The following is a 17,418-nucleotide window of genomic DNA, read 5'->3' as shown; positions in this document are numbered from 1 at the left end:
TTAAGTAAAGAAGAATCAACTTTTCTTGAAAGTGTAAGATTGGATAATAGGGGTTTTAAACACAAGAATGGACCATTTAACATTCTAAAAACATTATGGTGGAAAAGCTACCATTATGAAGTTGAACTGCCTAAAAAACCTTTTGTAGAAGGTGGGTGGGTGTTGGTAGGTGGGGGTGGGGGTGTACATCAGAAAGAGAAGAGAAGGTATAGAATATTAGTCAAACTTATTTTCAAATCTTATCTCCAACATACTTCAAACATTCATCAGTAATAGTGTTGTAGTTTTGAAGATTGGGAAGAAGAAAACATGCATGTTCAACATCCTGAAGAAATGCAATAGTTTGAAATATATATATATATATATATATATATATATATTTGAAATGGAATATATTCCTGTAAAACAGTAAGGATTCAAAGAGCCATATAGCCAACAGAGTTTCTTATTGAACCTCTCTGCTCTTGTGAGATACTTATTCATTTATTCTGTTAACTTATAGACTACGTACTATATACTAGCACATCTTGCAGTGGTTCACAATAAAGAACTCAAAGAGGCTAAGATAGCAAAAAGACAAAGACTCTAAAACATACAGTGGTGCCTCGCAAGACGAAATTAATTCGTTCCGCGAGTTTTTTCGTCTTGCGCTTTTTTCGTCTTGTGAAGCACGGACTTCACAAATCACCAAAGTCTTCAAAAACCTCAAAAAAGGCTACCACACCGCGTGCTATGAGTTGCTCCTCGAAGTGAATGCACGGTTTTAAGAAAAAGGAAACAAACTTGCAAGACAAAGGAAACAAACTTGCAAGACGTTTTCGTCTTGCGAAACAAGCCCATAAGGAAATCCGTCTTGCGAAGCAACTCAAAAAACGAAAAACTCTTTCGTTTTGCGAGTTTTTCGTCTTTCGAGGCATTCGTCTTGCAAGGTACTACTGTACAACAAAACCATATACAGATAGCAAAGAACCTACATATAAAACCACCAAAAATAAAATAAAATCTTGTTTTAGTATAAAATACTAAAAACAATAATAAGCGGTGTGATCCAGAGATCAGCATTCGGAAAATTAATAGACAACTTTAAAAAAAAAAAAAAATCTGGTAGCTTACTAAATAAATAAATAAATTCAAAACATACAAATTAAACATATGCTCCACTCCACTCCCAAGAAAGAAAGAAAAGACTACATACATTTATGTAGGTACATATACATAGCCACGTTGTGCTTCACAAACACAATTAAGCATATGGAGGACTGCAGTCACGTTAAAGGGCTTGCATGCACACACAAAACTTAGCTGGAGGCATAGGCCACAATCCAAAAACATGTGTACACCAGATGCACTAAGTATTTTTTCCCAGCCAACAGCTCGACAGCAGCTCTCCCACTGCCAAAACCCCAAAAACTGTTTAAAAGGCTTTAAAAGCAGTTTGGTATGGGGAGATACTACAATGAACATGGCACTGAAGGACGTTTGACAACTTGTACTGTTCAGCCGCTTCCTTGATCACAAGAAGAGCACTGCTGGATCAGGCCTAAGGCCACAGTCTACGCCGTCATCCAGGTTTCACGGTACCACCCAGAGATGTCCATGCAAAGCCCACAAGCAGATCCGAGCACAACAGTACTCTCCTCATTTGTGACTCCCAGCAATTGGTACTCAAAGGGATACTGCCTCTGACAGCGAAGGTGCTCTCTTCAAGGTAGTCTCTTAAGGTGGTCTCTTAAGGCTCCTTTCAAAGCCCTTGGTGTAACCCACCCAAAGGCTAAAATTGCACAAACTTCACCCATTTCAGTTTTATTTGCATGACAACCCTCAAGGGCAAGGTGGATTTAAAAACCCAACTGGCAAGTAATTTACATCGTGAACTGAGCCGAGATCAAAGAGTCCCCTAGAATTGATTGAATCAACTTGTGTTTGGAGATCCTGATGCTTTTTTCTTTTCTGGAAAAGCAGCCACAGAAGATCCAGTTTAGATTCAGTCAGTGGCAAGGAGGGAGGCTCTTTGTCCCCTTTGCAGATTTTCTCAACTTCCATCACCCCCTGCTGTCAGCTACGGAGGGGGAAATGTGCTCACGTTTTGCTCCCTAGCTTCCCACAGGCATCTGGTTAGCGACCGTGAGAGCAAGATGCTGGACTACATGGGGTCATTAGCTAGATGGACTAGATGGGGTCACTGACTTGATCTAGCAGGCTATTCTTATAGCCTTTCAGCAACTTTTTATAAACCCTTCTGGGAGTGCAACTGAAGAATCGTATACACATTCTTACAATATATAAATGTGTAACTATTGATAGGTTGGTTGATTGATTGATTAATTGATTGATTGATTGATTGATTGATTGATTGATTGATTGACTGGGTTCGGGGCCTATGTCTACTGTAAATCTGCAATCAGTATTTGTGGGTACAAACGTCCATGTGCAAAGAATTCAGCAGTTATGAAGGAGGCAACTGGTGCTGCTCTGGGGACTACAGAACCCACCCGTGTTCTCTGCAATCACACACGAGTTGTGATATAGGCTGCACTAAGTTGCTGCAGACACAGTCAGCCTGTCAGCATCTCAGAATGGCATCTGACTCTCCCCTCTCCTACATGCAAGAGGTATATGGCAGCTGGAAGATAGGTCCATGTCATATACCCATTATTTAGCATTAATTCACTCAGGTCCTCCTTCTGGACTTCTCATAGGCCTCTGGTTGGCCACTAGGACTAGATCAGGCACAGGCAAACTCAGCCCTCCAGATGTTTTGAGACTACAATTCCCATCATCCCTGACCACTGGTCCTGTTAGCTAGGGATGATGGGAGTTGTAGTCCCAAAACTCCAGCAAGCTCTTCCTATCTTCTATCCTGTCCTTAAAGGTTCCTGTGCACACTGCACTGAAATGATTGGAACATACATGACAACTATTTCCCCAATGAACAAGCAAGGCTCTCTGGAAATTGGTGGGGTGCAGAGACTTTTGTCTTACCATGTTAGGCTAGGTGCTAGGTGCAACTACAGCAGTGTGTGGTGGGGTTCTAAATAGAGAGGAAGGCAATAATTTTAAAACACAGGAAATCAAACAATATGGCTACAAACAATAACTAGGCTCTTAGAATAACTGAGAGTGAAGTAAAGAGTAATAAGGTACATTAGACGGAGTTATTTGGATGTTCCCAAGAAAATGCTCTTCTTCTTCCTCTAGTCCAAACGAAACACATACGCCATTTCTGCTAACACAACATTCCATTTCCTCAATTATTGCCTTGGTGGGGAGTTCTGTAGTGCACTATTAATATACGGAACTGATGCACCATATCCAACCCACTGCATGGTTTGATTTACCTCGATTATATTAGCAATTTGCTGCAGGTCTTTGAAAAACTTTAGCTCAAACTACATGAGGATACTAGACAAGTTATTGCCAAGGCCTAAAGTGATGGCATGAATGATGAGATTTCTCTAAGTGGTAAACCTTTTGTGAAGCTCCTAAAGTGCTTTATAGAATTCAGTCTTTTCTTGCTGGTCCATATCCTCAACCTTGAGTTTATTCCCACATTGTAAATATTCAGATAGATGTCTGGCTATATTGAAGATCATATTACATTGCATGGGATAAAAGTTTTTTTTTAACGAAAGAAGAAGAAAAGAAACTTGCAGAGACCCATCTGGTTCCAGAGAACAAAGCCTATTGACTTGAAATGCTAGTAGGCATCCAGGCACCTCTCCTGAGTGCCATGCTAGCAAATGTCATTGAAACTATTGAGGCTGGAGGAGACCAATGAATGGGGGAATATTCCTCTCAGCCAAAACTGTACTTTCAGGACTATTAATGTCACTTTAGTAGATCACCAGCACATTTAAAAGGGGGGGGGGAGATGGCAGAATCCATTGTTTAGCTGCACGTTTTCATTTTCCTTTACATTTCATATCACATTTATAAGACCAAAAAAAAATTAAAAATCATTCACAGGTGTTTTGCAGCACAATCTTATGCGTGCCTGCTCAGAAGACCTACTGTGTTATTCGAACCTTACTCCCAGGTTAAGTGTGTATAGGACTGCAGCCTTGAACTTTTTTTAAAAAAAGAAAATAAAAGAACAAAGCTAGCCCTCCGAAACCAATAGTAAGGGTTGAACAGTTCTTGCTGAAGAGTACACACAAAAGGTGTAAAACATATTTGAAGATGAGGACAGCACTCCCTCAGAGGAAAGGGGCTGGGGCCACAGAACCTCTTTTCACCCTTCATCATCGATTCATAAGGAGACCGCTGCCAAGCGTTGGAGCTTCCTAGATGTCGCTTCTGGGAGCGTACCCACCTCCTTTAACTAGGAAAGCTATGATAGGAGAGAGTAGCAGGAGTCACAGCTTCTATCACCCACCCTATCCCAATGGATACTGAGGCCAAAAATACAAGGCAAAAAAGGGCAAAGTGTTGCTGCGCTCGGAACCTGCTTGTGGGCTTCCCACTGGTATCTGGTTGACTAAACAACAACAACACTGTGGGAACAGGATGCTGGACTAGATGGGCCACTGGCCTGATCCAGCAGGCTCTTTTTATACAATGGTACCTCGGGTTACAGACGCTTCAGGTTACAGATGCTTCAGGTTACAGACTCCACTAACCCAGAAATAGTACCTCAGGTTAAGAACTTTGCTTCAGGATAAGGACAGAAATCGCACGGCGGCAGCGGGAGGCCCCATTAGCTAAAGTGGTGTCTCAGGTTAAGAACAGTTTCAGGTTAAGAACGGACCTCCGGAACGAATTAAGTTCTTAACCCGAGGTACCACTGTATTCCTAATGGTGGTGGTGAGAAGGGAACCCACAATAATAATAAAAAACCTGAACACAACACTGATTGAGCCCCTTATTTTCTTCTTTGGAACAGCAGAAATATTGAGAGCCCATCAACATGCACACATAGAATGCTTCATTCCCCAGAAGATGGGAGTCTTTATACACATAAGAATCTGAATCTTGCCCATATGGTTGTACCCCTTAGGTAAGCTGGCTGGTCAGCAATAGCTAGCAGTACCGTATATCACTGGAAAGCCTCTACAATGACAGATGACACCACAGCACAGATGTCAAATCCCCCTGAAAAGGTAATGTGCACATAAACTACCCCATGCTGATTCTTTGCCTGTAAGTGTGACTTATCCACCAAGTTCCATTGACAGGTTGGATAAAAATTTCCAAGGAATTAGTTGCTCAGGATCTGAACATTTCATATAAAGACTCTAGGGGTGGAATTCAATGGCACATTAAGGCGATTGTTCCTCCCTCACACTGTTCTGAGAGCTCTCCCAACCCATCAGAGCAGATATGGACAGAGTACAGGGGTGCACAGGGAGAGGGGGGAAATCCTGTTGTGCGGGGGTGGGGGGGCTCACCGCACTGCTTCACCTAGTGCAACAACGTAGTTGAATCCAGCCCTAGGACAAGTCAAAATTTTCATTTCTGTTTTTATAAATCTCACCATAGGTATTTTAGAATTGGATGGCCCAAGGCCCTAAATCATTATGGTGCTTTTGAAAATTTATACTAAATCTAATAAATTGAAATGCAGCTCACATTACGTAAAGAGAAAGAAATCAAGCCATGCCTGTTAAGCTATATAATAATCTATACAGCCCCAGTTGTTCCTGTTTCTTATTTGCATAAGAAAAACCCAATGGGATTACGCAAGCAAGCAAGATTTAGCAGGATTGGACCCTTAATATTTTAAGAAGTACGGAGCAATGAATATAAATTTGCAAAATGGTTTACATTAGAAAGTTTTACTTCACCAAAAATGAACATATTTAATGCCTTTCACCTGGGTTACAAATTTTACAATACCTTCTGGATCATTTTCTTTGGCTTGCTCACCAATGCAACGGCTAACTTTTAGCCTTTAACTTGCACCACAGTTTATGGCTCCTGCCTCTTACGGATATTTGAGGAGAAACCTTGCTTTCCTTTCTTCTTAGCAGATTTCTAAGAGCTACCAATCCTAAACAACAACAACAGTAAAACTTTTTACCTATATCGCCCCGCCCCGCCCCGCCTCAATTGTTAATGGGCAAATGGATTTGCAATCTGATTTTTATAGCCTATCTACTGATGCAATTATTTGCAAATAATTATCTCCAAAGGCCAGAATGATAGACAAAAGTTAAAACACTTTAGAGCTTTCCCTTAAAATTGTTTCCATGCTGCTTCCATCAGGCTGCTGCAACAGATGTTGGCTGTTAAAACTGCGCAGACGACACAGTTCATGACTTTTCTGAGGCGGCTGTGTGCCACATCTGTAGTTGATGAAAAGAGTGCAGAAGTGTGTCAGACAGAGAAAGTGTGAGAGAAGCAGATGCAGCCCGGGCCAAATGAATTGTCTTCAGTGCTGGGGAACTAAAAATAGATGCACGGCACACACTCCTACAATCTCTTTGCCCAGCCTTATAAAATCTTAAGTCTGCGTATCCTATTATGGAGTCAGCCTATCAAGGGGAACTTCCTACATGCAAAAACTTCAGCTAAGGAGAAAAAACGAGTGCGTCCAGGAAGCAATGAGTTCACACTGAGGAAGCAGGCTGCAGCAGCCTTCTCAAAAGCTACTCTCTTAGATCCTCATTAACTGGGCTGCCGTCCAAGTTCATCTGGGCCCCAGAGAAAGGCAACGCTTGTGTTTAGACCGCACAACACTGACATAACATTAACAGATTTACATATGCAAAAACTGTGAAGCAACAGGCATTCCCCCTCAATTGACCCACAGCTTGTTCTGGCTGCCGAGTTATTCCCTGCTTAGGTTCTGTAACCAAGTGGGCGTCATGCGACTGCCATCTGGGTACCACTTTACTTAAAGCTGGCAGTCTCTCTGCAATAGGCAAGCTGGCAGCAAGAACGAAAGGAATAAACTGCATCATTTAGTTAACATCCACTTGCTTCGCGGCTGTTAAAAACCCATGACTGAATAATAATTCGGTTATTCCTTTTGCCAATATTGTCAGCCAAATCGAGTAACGCATGCTGCAGGAATGTCAGCTTGCAACATTTCCATTAAAATTAAGCAAGAAATTTAAAAAAGCAGCCCATAGAATGGATTGTGTGCTAAAAGGGAGGGAGAGGGAATGTTAGAACAACGTCGATCTAAAAATAAATCGGAACTATTAACAATGGTTAGAGAACCAAGAACTTTTTTTTTTAAGTCAACCAACCCAGTTAGCTGAGCATCTAGAGCACTGACAACCTGCAATTAGGTGAGGAATCAGGGTATGTTTATAAGAAAGCTTGTTAGAGTTGAACATCGCTCAGCTTCATGCCACTCAACTGCCCTTCTCATCTGACATCTTAATCCTCAGATTCTTATCATTTCCTTCTGTCTTAACACAACTACTTTCGCACAAATCCATATTAAAGAAAGTGGCTGAAATCCTACACTGCTGAAATACAGTTAGAGCATATCCTTTTGTAAAAACCAAAAGCTTTTGAAGTAGCTTTCACTTTGTGTCTCTGTAGTTTGCGGTAAATTAAGTTACCAATAGTAATCAATTCTTTCCCTCAAGCTTTCTCAGAACTATAAGCAGGCAGGCACACAGATATCTCAGCAATAATCTTCTTTGGATGCTGAGCAAAGACCCATGCTGGGTATCTTTACACTGTTGTATGGCAAAGATAACAAGTGTTTGCATTATAAAATGAGAATACAGTCAAAAGCAGCAATTTCAGCTAGATTAATAGCTAAGAGAAGCAAAAACTACAGAGCAGGGGTCAGAGTCTGCAGACTACAGCATTTTTGACTTTTCTTATTGCATTTTGAAAGAATTCAGAAATGGGATTCTGAAGCGCAGAAATAATTTAAGACAAGAGATAGTAAGTGGGGAAACTTGAGTTCATTAGTAACTCACTCCCAGAATTGACAAATGCATGTCAACATCCAAGATCCTTGGGGCAGAATCAAATTGCAATGCATTTAGCCCATCTCTCAGACACACTGTGGCAGTCACCAGCTTGCACTCTAGATGCTGGGTTAGCTGAAAAGAATCAGATAATGGGTGTAAAGGGTGAGGGGGTGAAAAATGGCTGTTATCTCACACCACCCTCTTTTTTTTTCTTCAAGCACACACATTCACAATGAGAGTGTCCTGAAAGAGTCAAAATGTTCACAGGCAATATCTCATTCACTGCTCCTTGTAAAACTAATAATGCCGAGGCAAAATAGACTGTACATTTCATGAACATTTTCTGCCCCGCAAAATGCATCCCTTTTTAAATGATTTTTAAAAATAATACAAAAGTTTACCAAAAAGGCACCCAGCTATTCACGAATGGATGTCTATTGTAGGAAAAGAGAGGAGAGTTCACTGAGGCAACCAAGTCTGCAGAACAATGGTGTGTGTGCATTCGTGTCCGCATCAGAATACAGATATGAGAACAATGCTTTACTTCCAACGGGATAGGCATCCAAAAACACACCCTCACGCATATTCTGTGGCAACTGGTCACACTGGTTTTACTGGGGAAGCATTTCCTCTCCCACCTCCATTTACCAACAGCAATGTCTCCATGTAGCCGATCACATTATGATGTTATCAAATTCATTATGTGATGGCTGGAGATCACATGACAAAGAGCTCCTTTGAAGTTTAAAAAAAATAATAATCTGAAAGCAGCAATTGATCAAGGGAACAATGAACCAGTTTGCAGGTCATGGTAAACCATAATTAATGGGTTTACCATGAATGTGGAGATGACTCCTACTTTCCTCCTCCCCTAACTTGTCTGGGAACAACAAACACCGTACCTTGGCTTAGAGTTACATCCAAATCAAGAATCATGGTTTGCTTCACTCAAACTGACTACAAAAATAAATTCTGACTTCCCATTGTGGTTGGTTTGCAGCTCAGACATACATTCACTGGTTGGTGTGAGGCAACCTCACAGCTTTCAGATAATGCCTTCTTACCACACACGCACACCCCTAATGTGGGGATGACAAGCACAGGCCAACCTTGCATATTGCTATTTACTGTATTGATTGGTGATTGGTGATAGCAGAAGTGAGGTGCTTTAAACTCTCAGAAGACCGTACACAGATCTTATTTTACAGATCATATTTTAAATCAAAGCAGAGAACCTGGGAGTAAAACAGGAAGAACAAAGTAAGTATCTTTATGATCAACAATATGTTTAGCTAGAAACAAAAATAATCAAGGTAAGTTGTATTCCCTTAAAAACAAAGTAAAGGATGCAGAAGATGTGGTAGCAACAAACAGAAAGATAAAAATAAAATAAAAGGAAAAGCAAAGAAGAAGGTCCAGTTTGCGAGACCAAGTGCCAAGTTCAAGAAAAGAAGTCTGCCTAAATAAAACAAAGAGACAGAAATAACTTGGAACAAATTGTGATATTTGGTAGCAATTCTCAGCTATTAAACACTTTTAGGTATACCTGTTATTTGTTTCAATAATTACAGCGCATTCTGGACTGCTCTAATTGAGTAGAAGCTTAATATCCTCAAGAGTTTCTGAGGGGAGAAAACCCGAGACCTTCCATAACTTGACCAAATTATCCTTAAGAGAATATGGATCACCCCAGGCATTTGCACTGCTTAGAAATTGTTTAACATTCAGGTCACCAAAGTATCGTAGCATTTTTAATTGTATGCACTGTATGCAAGGCCATTGCACTTAGCACAACTGTCACAGAGTAGCATCCCTATCAGTAATTACCTTCCTGTTATATTTTTTTACTTCTTTAGGAAGTTCAAGAGATTGTTGACCCACATTTAAAGAAAAGGGGGATAAAAGATGCCACCTTCAACAAATTTTGACAACCCAACATTTAAAAAAGAATAATAAACAGAAAAGAACTAACATTCCTAGAAAGCAAAAGCTTCAGGCTGCACTAGTATTCTGAGAGGGGAGTTACTGAGAATGAGCTGGCTGTCCCAGTCCATCTGTCCATTCTAGCACCTATAGGTTGGCCATCATCTTTGCAAAAAAGCCTTTGTGAACAAACACAAATCACACAACTTGCCTTCTCCAGTGGTGAGGATTCAGTTCATGCATATAGGCCCTATGCAAATGAGAAGTGAAATGGGCAAACATCATCTGTGCTAGAAGGGTAGAGATCGGAGTGGCTGGCATTCACACAATCCGTTCCTCCATAATATGCTAACATTTGCATAGAGCTTAAATGCCCAACAGGTATGTCTCTAATCCTTCCAGCGTACTTGTACATAGCCTCTGTAATAATAAATCGCAAAGTGAATAGAATAGAATACAGTGGATTGTTTCTATTTCTTCCCTTTCTACATTTGGTAGAGCTTGAGATTCTCAATCTCAGGGTCACGGGTTCAAACTCCATTTGGGCAAAAGATTCCTGCGTTACAAGGGCTTGGACTAGTTGTCCCTTGTGGTCCCTTCCAACTCTACGATTCTATGATTCTGTTGATTTATAGGAGGGTCCTCCAAGCAGTGCACCTGAAACGTAAGCACTGGCTTTTGTGGAGGGGTTCACATGAACAGGAGGAAGGATATGGGGCAGGGTTATGCAAAGGTTATGCTAAGTGAGGAGCATAGGGTGCAACTCGGATGCAGTCCATGGAAAGTTACTTTCTCTCAGCCTCAGTTCCTGATCTAGGAAAACTGGGTATGACCTTGCTGTGGATATTGCACAATTCTAAATAAGCAATCCCATAATGAAAGGTTAAAGATAATAGCCTAGTTGGCATGTAGCAGAAAGTCCTAGTGTGAAACAAATCATGCAGAACCAGTTCCTCCCTTTGCCAAGATCCGCCCTTTGCATGACAACATTGGAGGAATGCAAGAAGTGGGGTCCTAAGAAGATCTGTTTTGGAACCACTGCTTTTTACACTTCTTCATAAATGAACTGAGTCTGCAGTGAATTGTCCAGGTTTTCTCATGATACCAAATATTCAAGAGGGCAAAAACCAAAAAGAATTTCAAGGAGTCCTAAAAGAATCTCTCCAAACTAGGTGAACGAGCATCGAAATGGCAAATGAGGTCAAATGTAAAAAGTATAAAATGAGGCACATTTGGACAAAAAAAAATACCAACTACACATATACACGAAGGAGGTCAGAAATGATTGTGGCCAATCAGGAAAAAGATCTTGGAGTCATGGTCGACTGAAAGAAAATGTCTCTCCTGTCTGTGGCAGTTACAAAAAGAGGTTATTTCATGTAAGATATCATTTCATTTGCAGTAATAATAATAATAATAATAATAATAATAATAATAAAATTTTATTTATATCCCGCCCTCCCCAGCCGAACCCGGGCTCAGGGCGGCTAACAACAATAAAACAGTACAAAAGTACAGCACAAACAACACTCTAAAATCATTCATTATAAAATTAATTAAATTCAAGCCACTGGCCACCATTGGGCCAGAGCTCCACGAAAATTGCCAAGGGAGGGAGTCAGGCTGTGCCCTGGCCAAAGGCCTGGCAGAACAGCTCTGTCTTGCAGGCCCTACGGAAAGATGTCAAATCCCGCAGGGCCCTAGTCTCTTGTGACAGAGTGTTCCACCAGGTTGGAGCCACAGCCGAAAAAGCCCTGGCTCTAGTTGAGGCCAGCCTAACTTCTCTGTGGCCTGGGACCTTCAAGATGTTTTTATTTGAAGACCGTAAGTTTCTCTGTGGGGCATACCAGGAGAGGCGGTCCCGTAGGTACGAGGGTCCTAGGCCGTATAGGGCTTTAAAGGTTAAAACTAGCACCTTAAACCTGATCCTGTACTCCACCGGGAGCCAGTGCAGCTGGTATAGCACCGGATGAATGTGATCTCTCAGCGAAGACCCCGTAAGGAGTCTCGCTGCAGCATTCTGCACCCGCTGGAGTTTCTGGGTCAGTCTCAAGGGCAGCCCCACGTAGAGCAAGTTACAATAATCCAGTCTGGAGGTGACCGTCGTGTGGATCACAGTGGCTAGGTCAGGGCGAGAGAGGTAAGGAGCCAACTGCTTAGCTTGGCGGAGATGGAAAAATGCCGCCTTTGTTATAGCTGCAATCTGCGCCTCCATGGAAAGGGAGGTGTCGAAGATTACACCCAAATAGAATCAAAAATAAAACTGCAAATAACATATCTTTATATAAATCTATGGTGCCACAGCATTTGGAATACTTCAAGTCTGATATTTCTAAACCATCTTCATATGTATGTAAAAAGCATAATTTATCTCAAGGTCACCAAGGAACAGATGATAGTCATAAGATCTCTATATTCCCACATTTGGTGTAGCCAGCACCAACCGTGACTGGTAGAAGGTGTTCCAGTCTACCTATGGCATGATGTAAAAGCAAGTTTGGATCTAGAAGTACCCTAAGCTACAAATTTGAAGAATGAAATCCTATCCCTTCAAGGCAGTCCTCCAAAATGATCTGTCTTGTCTGGAAGGAGTCTATTTACCCACAGAGTCATAATCCACATGTAAGTTCCAGAATGTAAGGTTCATACCTTAATAAAAGAAGGAAAACAGGGGTGGCTGCCATTTTCATATTGATGACAGTGCACTCCATGACTTCAACTGACTTTACTAGAAATTCTTTGTAAGTATTAAAAAGCGGTATCTGAGACACTTTGAAACTTACTCCCACCAAAGGGAAGAATAGTCTCCCCAACACTACATTCTGGAGCTACGTTCTCGGAGCCACTATAAAGAAACGCCTGTCATACTTTGGAGTTCTACCTTGCCCCAAAATGCTGAATCAGTTACTGGTGTGAAATTGCCAAGATGAGTGAGGCCCAAATAATTGCTTTTTAATGAACACTTATTTCAAGGTGGCTCCTGGGAAACCTTCCTGAAGAGGAGCTCTGCAGTATGTTTCTTAATACTAGCTGCTGGAAACCACATTAAGGCTCTTGTGCTCGAATCCTGCTTGCATGCTTCCCACAGGCAATCTGGCTGGCCACTGGGAGAACAGGGTGCTGGCACTGTGACTCAGAGTACAGGAGCATTGGGTTAGATCAGGGGTAGTCAACCTTTGTATACCTACCACCCACTAATGCATCTTTCTTGATGGTGAAATTTCCTTACCGGCCACCGGTGCTCGATGGAAGGAGGATTCAGCTTGTGCCGTAGAACCTCCTACCACACACCTGGAATCCTGAAATGCCCATTAGTGGGCAGTAGGGACCTTGGGTTAGATGAATAAATAAGGTTTAAGGCAGTTTATGTTTCTAACTGCAATACAGGCAAACAAAATAGGTGTAGAATGAACAATAGCATGCAACTGAGAACAGAGGCGAGTTACCCAATGAAAGAAACACCTTGCGGTTGCCACAGTGGAATTGAAATTGCCTTATAAACACTGAGGCATCTGTGCAGGATTTTTGCCATATGCTGGACACTGAGGTCCAGCACTGAGGGCCTTCTGGCAGTTCCCTCGCTGCGAGAAGCCAAGTTACAGGGAACCAAACAGAGGGCCTTCTTGGTAATGGCACCCACCCTGTGGAATGCCCTCCCATCAGATGTCAAAGAGAAAACAACTACCGTATTTTTCACCCTATAGGACGCACTTTTTCCCCTCCAAAAATGAGGGAGAAATGTGTGTGCGTCCTATGGGGCGAATGCAGGCTTTCGCTGAAGCCTGGAGAGCGAGAGGGGTCGGTGCGCACCGACCCCTCTCGTTCTCCAGGCTTCAGGAAGCTACCCGCAGGTCTTGGGAGCCCGCGGGAGTTCCCGCCAGTCTCCCAAGGTTTCCGGAGAGCTGCCTGCATCCCAAAGCCTGGGGCGCGCAGCGGAGCACACCCCGGGCTTCGGGCAGATATCCACAAGCCTGGGGAGACTGGCACGACTTTCCGACGGGCTCCCTAGGCTTGCGGATAGCAGCCTGTTCTGGGGGCTGGGGTCGGGGGGGGAATATTTTTTTTTTCTTTATTTCCCCCCCAAAAAACTAGGTGCGCCCTATGGGCTGGTGCACCCTATGGGGCAAAAAATACGGTACCAGACTTTTAGAAGACATCTGAAGACAGTCCTGTTTAGCGAAGCTTTTAATGTTTGATGGACTATTGTATTTTTATATTTTGTTGGAAGCTGCCCAGAGTGGCTGGGGAAACCCAGCCAGAGGGGCAGGGTATAATAAATTATTATTATTATTATTATTATTATTATTGCTGATGAGATTTCCCAGTCCTGAAGAGGATGTATGGCATCATGCTTGGTGCCTGTTTCCATCTTTATCAGATGCAAGGTGCAGTCAGCAGTTTGGAATATCCCTCTGCTCCTGCAGTCATACTTGTTCCCTCTGGAATTTGAAAAGTCTGGCCTTCTAGCCAACCTCCTTTGTGATGGAGATAGCTTTGTCATCCTCTTTCGTTTCCACACGGAACATTTCTAGAGCAGTTCCAACTTTGAGCTGGCAAAAGAAGACTGGCAAGCAAGACAGAGAACCAACTTTTAACACATAATTTTTTTAGGAGCCCCTGAATCGTTTCACATTTTCTGCGAATTCAGGAAAGACAGGATAGCTTCAATTTTTGGAGGCAACACCAGTATGCTTTCATAAGGAAAAATTAAAAAGCACTGGTATTCTTGCTATGGCTAGTTCTTAATGAACTGTCTAGGGAAAGGTGATCTACATACTGGGGAAATGGGAGAATGATCTAGCAGGTTTGATTGGGCAAGAAAGTAGAGGTTCAGTGCCTGAAATTGGTAGGTTGAATTTGTATCAAGTAACACTAATAAAACGTTAGCGCAGATGGAACTTCAAAACATGCAAAGCCAACCCAGTTGGAAACTTAAACAATTTGGCTCTTTGTACTATAGTTGCAATTACTTGGAGGTGAAGTGAAGGGGACTGAGGTTGGACATCCATTTACTCTGGGTGCAATTTGAGGCTACGAGAAGGTCTGTATCTTGTTTAACTGTTTTTCTACCTTTGTCTTGAAGCTCTTGAAATAAGCCCTCAAAATGGATTAAATAAAAGAGGGGGAGGGGAAACCTTGAACAAATGGAACAATTAAGATTCTATTCAAAAGCCCTTTTCTTCTAAAGGGAAAAACACATCAGGTTTCTTTTAAAGAAATTATGTAAATTGCACAGTGTTTCCGTGCAGAAGTTTGGTGCTGCAGTGCTTATACAGGAAAAATTCGAAGATAAATTTTCCACTGAAGTCTGTGGAAAACCAATGTATTTCACAGTCCTTGTTGATATAATTAAAGGTAACCATTGCATTTCCCTCAAGATAGCTGGAGCTCCATTTCTACCAAGGTGCTAGTACTCTGGAATTTATCTGAGTAAATTCTGGAAAATTGCATGTCAAATGACAAATCAAGAGAAGGGTTAGAAAAGTTTGGTTCAGTGTCACACCAGATTTGCAAAACGTGTCAGACATGAAGCAAATGTGGACTCATTTGAATTGCTTTGAAAAAGAATAATCATCCCAGTCAGGAAAGACAGAAAGGCTAAAACTTCTATTTCCCAAATGATCAAAAGTATACAAATTTAGCTATATAGTCCACCATCAGAATTAAAGCCACTATGGGGCTTACTTGTGAGAAGACATTATAAATTTGCACTGCAAAATAATATATTCTTATCACAAACAGTTTCATAGTCTAACAAATGAATTCTCAAATATTGCTCCTTCTTCTTCTTCTTCTTCTTCTTCTTCTTCTTCTTCTTCTTCTTCTTCTTCTTCCCTAATCACTTTCCTCACAAAAATGACTTACATTAAAACAAATTTTTAAAAATACAACCAATAAAAGCCTAAAAACCCACCTACAGAGATAAAAGATTGGTTTCACAGATCCCAACCCATGAAAGAAATCCACAAATGCCTGAAATGCCATTCAAATTAAGGGCCAAAAGCCTGGAGAGAGAGGAAAGCCTTTGCCTGACACATAAAAATAGATAAAAGATGGCACCAGGTATGCCACCCTGTGGAGAGCATTCCACAAGCAAAAGGCTACCACTCATTCTCATGTTGAGAGTTGATGTCACTCTTGGGTAAAAAAAATACAATGGCTGTTTAACATAACTAACCACAAGCTATACTCAAGATCTTTCTTGGCTACAGCTGGTGGTTATCGAGGAGGGAGTCCGGGTTCAAATGGCATGGTAGCCATGGGAGTTCAAAAGACTAGGGAAGAGTGAAGTGACTGCAGACTCCACACCAGAAGCCTGCACATTCACACAATCCCTGCAAACCATAAACTAGGCCAGTTTCATTAAGGTGAGTGACATTCCTGTTCTCCATTATCCCAGGATACTCCTAAACTTGGGTTAAGAGACAGAATCTCCATTCCAGTACCTTCTACCTAAAGTACCTCCCCACCCTTTTAAAAAAAAGTTTTAGTGTCCTCCTTTAGTAATTCATCACTCCATCTAAGAAGGCACCACGGCTACCCCTTTATAATTAAGTAAATAGACAAGGCCATGCAAGAATCCATCAGTGCCCAATCCATGAAAATTCGAAATGGCTCCAAGATGTTGAATGCCCTTTAGCTCTCTCTTTCGCAGAAATGGTTGACCTTGACTGTGGATAAAGTCACCATATAAACAGGGCAGACTGAACTGAGGCAGTAGCTGTTTACTTTTTTAGTTACAGAATAAAATTATACACAACAACAGCAACGCAGCTGAACAACCCAAATGCAGAAGAAAAATTTACTATAAATGGGCATTAACCAAAAGCAGTGCACTTTTTAAAAAAATAATTAATTTGTAGCTAAAAATAGTGTGTTACTATAATCAAAAACAAATCTGCTACCAAAGTAGGAGGTAGCATGCATGCATGGACCTGTATGCTGGTAAAGAGTTGGGAATGTAGTTGCTTGCATAGGCATCTGTCTGCCCTACCCATATGATCAAAGCAGGGTGAGGGGGGAATCCTTTAATTCTACGTGAACACATGGCAAGTTACTACTATTACAACTTTGCATTATGGCAAGAACGATGACTACTATCTCCGTTTTGCATTCATTTAGCACAACCAGAGTATTAGGCACCGCACCAAGAACAAAAGCAACACTAGTTCAAGATCACAGATTTAAGCTGAAAGAGGGAGAACAAGGTCCATGGCAATTTACAGAATTTACAAATGTATGGGTGTTTGGAAGTGAACCGGTGGCTTCTTGCCCACAGGTGTGTGTGTGGGGATATTTTATAGCAATAGCAATAGCAGAAGGCACAAAGGCTTGATTTAGATGTAACAGGAAACCATGGTTTCTCGCTTTTAGAATGGTATATGGTGAGCCATGGGCTTATGTACTCTTCCTTCCCTCTCATCATTCACCCTATCATTTTTAAAGTAGCAACGGTACCCTAAGACATCTGAACTGTTATCACTGTTAAAGGCTGTTTTGTTTTTTTTGTTTTTTTACCACAAGCCAGGATCTGAAAACAGTTTGTTTCTGGCTTGTTACCACGAACCAGGATTTAAATCAAGGTTTCCCAAACTTGGGTCTCCAGCTGTTTTTGGAC

At 41.6% G+C, this 17,418-nt stretch overlaps 1 protein-coding gene across 13 annotated transcripts in view; it reads right to left on the bottom strand.

Moving 5' to 3' along the window:
- Positions 1-17,418, bottom strand: part of FOXP1 (forkhead box P1) — a 549,153-nt gene that overhangs the window by 503,688 nt on the left and 28,047 nt on the right. The window contains exon 1 of one of the 13 annotated variants that reach the window (XM_079962009.1): positions 8,279-8,299. The exons of the other annotated variants lie outside the window; for them this stretch is intronic. The gene's annotated coding sequence lies outside the window, so the exon portion shown is untranslated. Of the gene's footprint in view, positions 1-8,278; positions 8,300-17,418 lie in introns of those variants that run through there. 13 annotated transcript variants of the gene reach the window in all.

The sequence above is a fragment of the Podarcis cretensis genome (genome assembly GCF_951804945.1).
Source record: "Podarcis cretensis genome assembly, chromosome: 2".
NCBI classification, from domain to species: Eukaryota; Metazoa; Chordata; class Lepidosauria; order Squamata; family Lacertidae; genus Podarcis; species Podarcis cretensis.
Note: the sequence above shows the minus strand (reverse complement) of the source record. Positions and strands in the feature narration are given on the sequence as shown.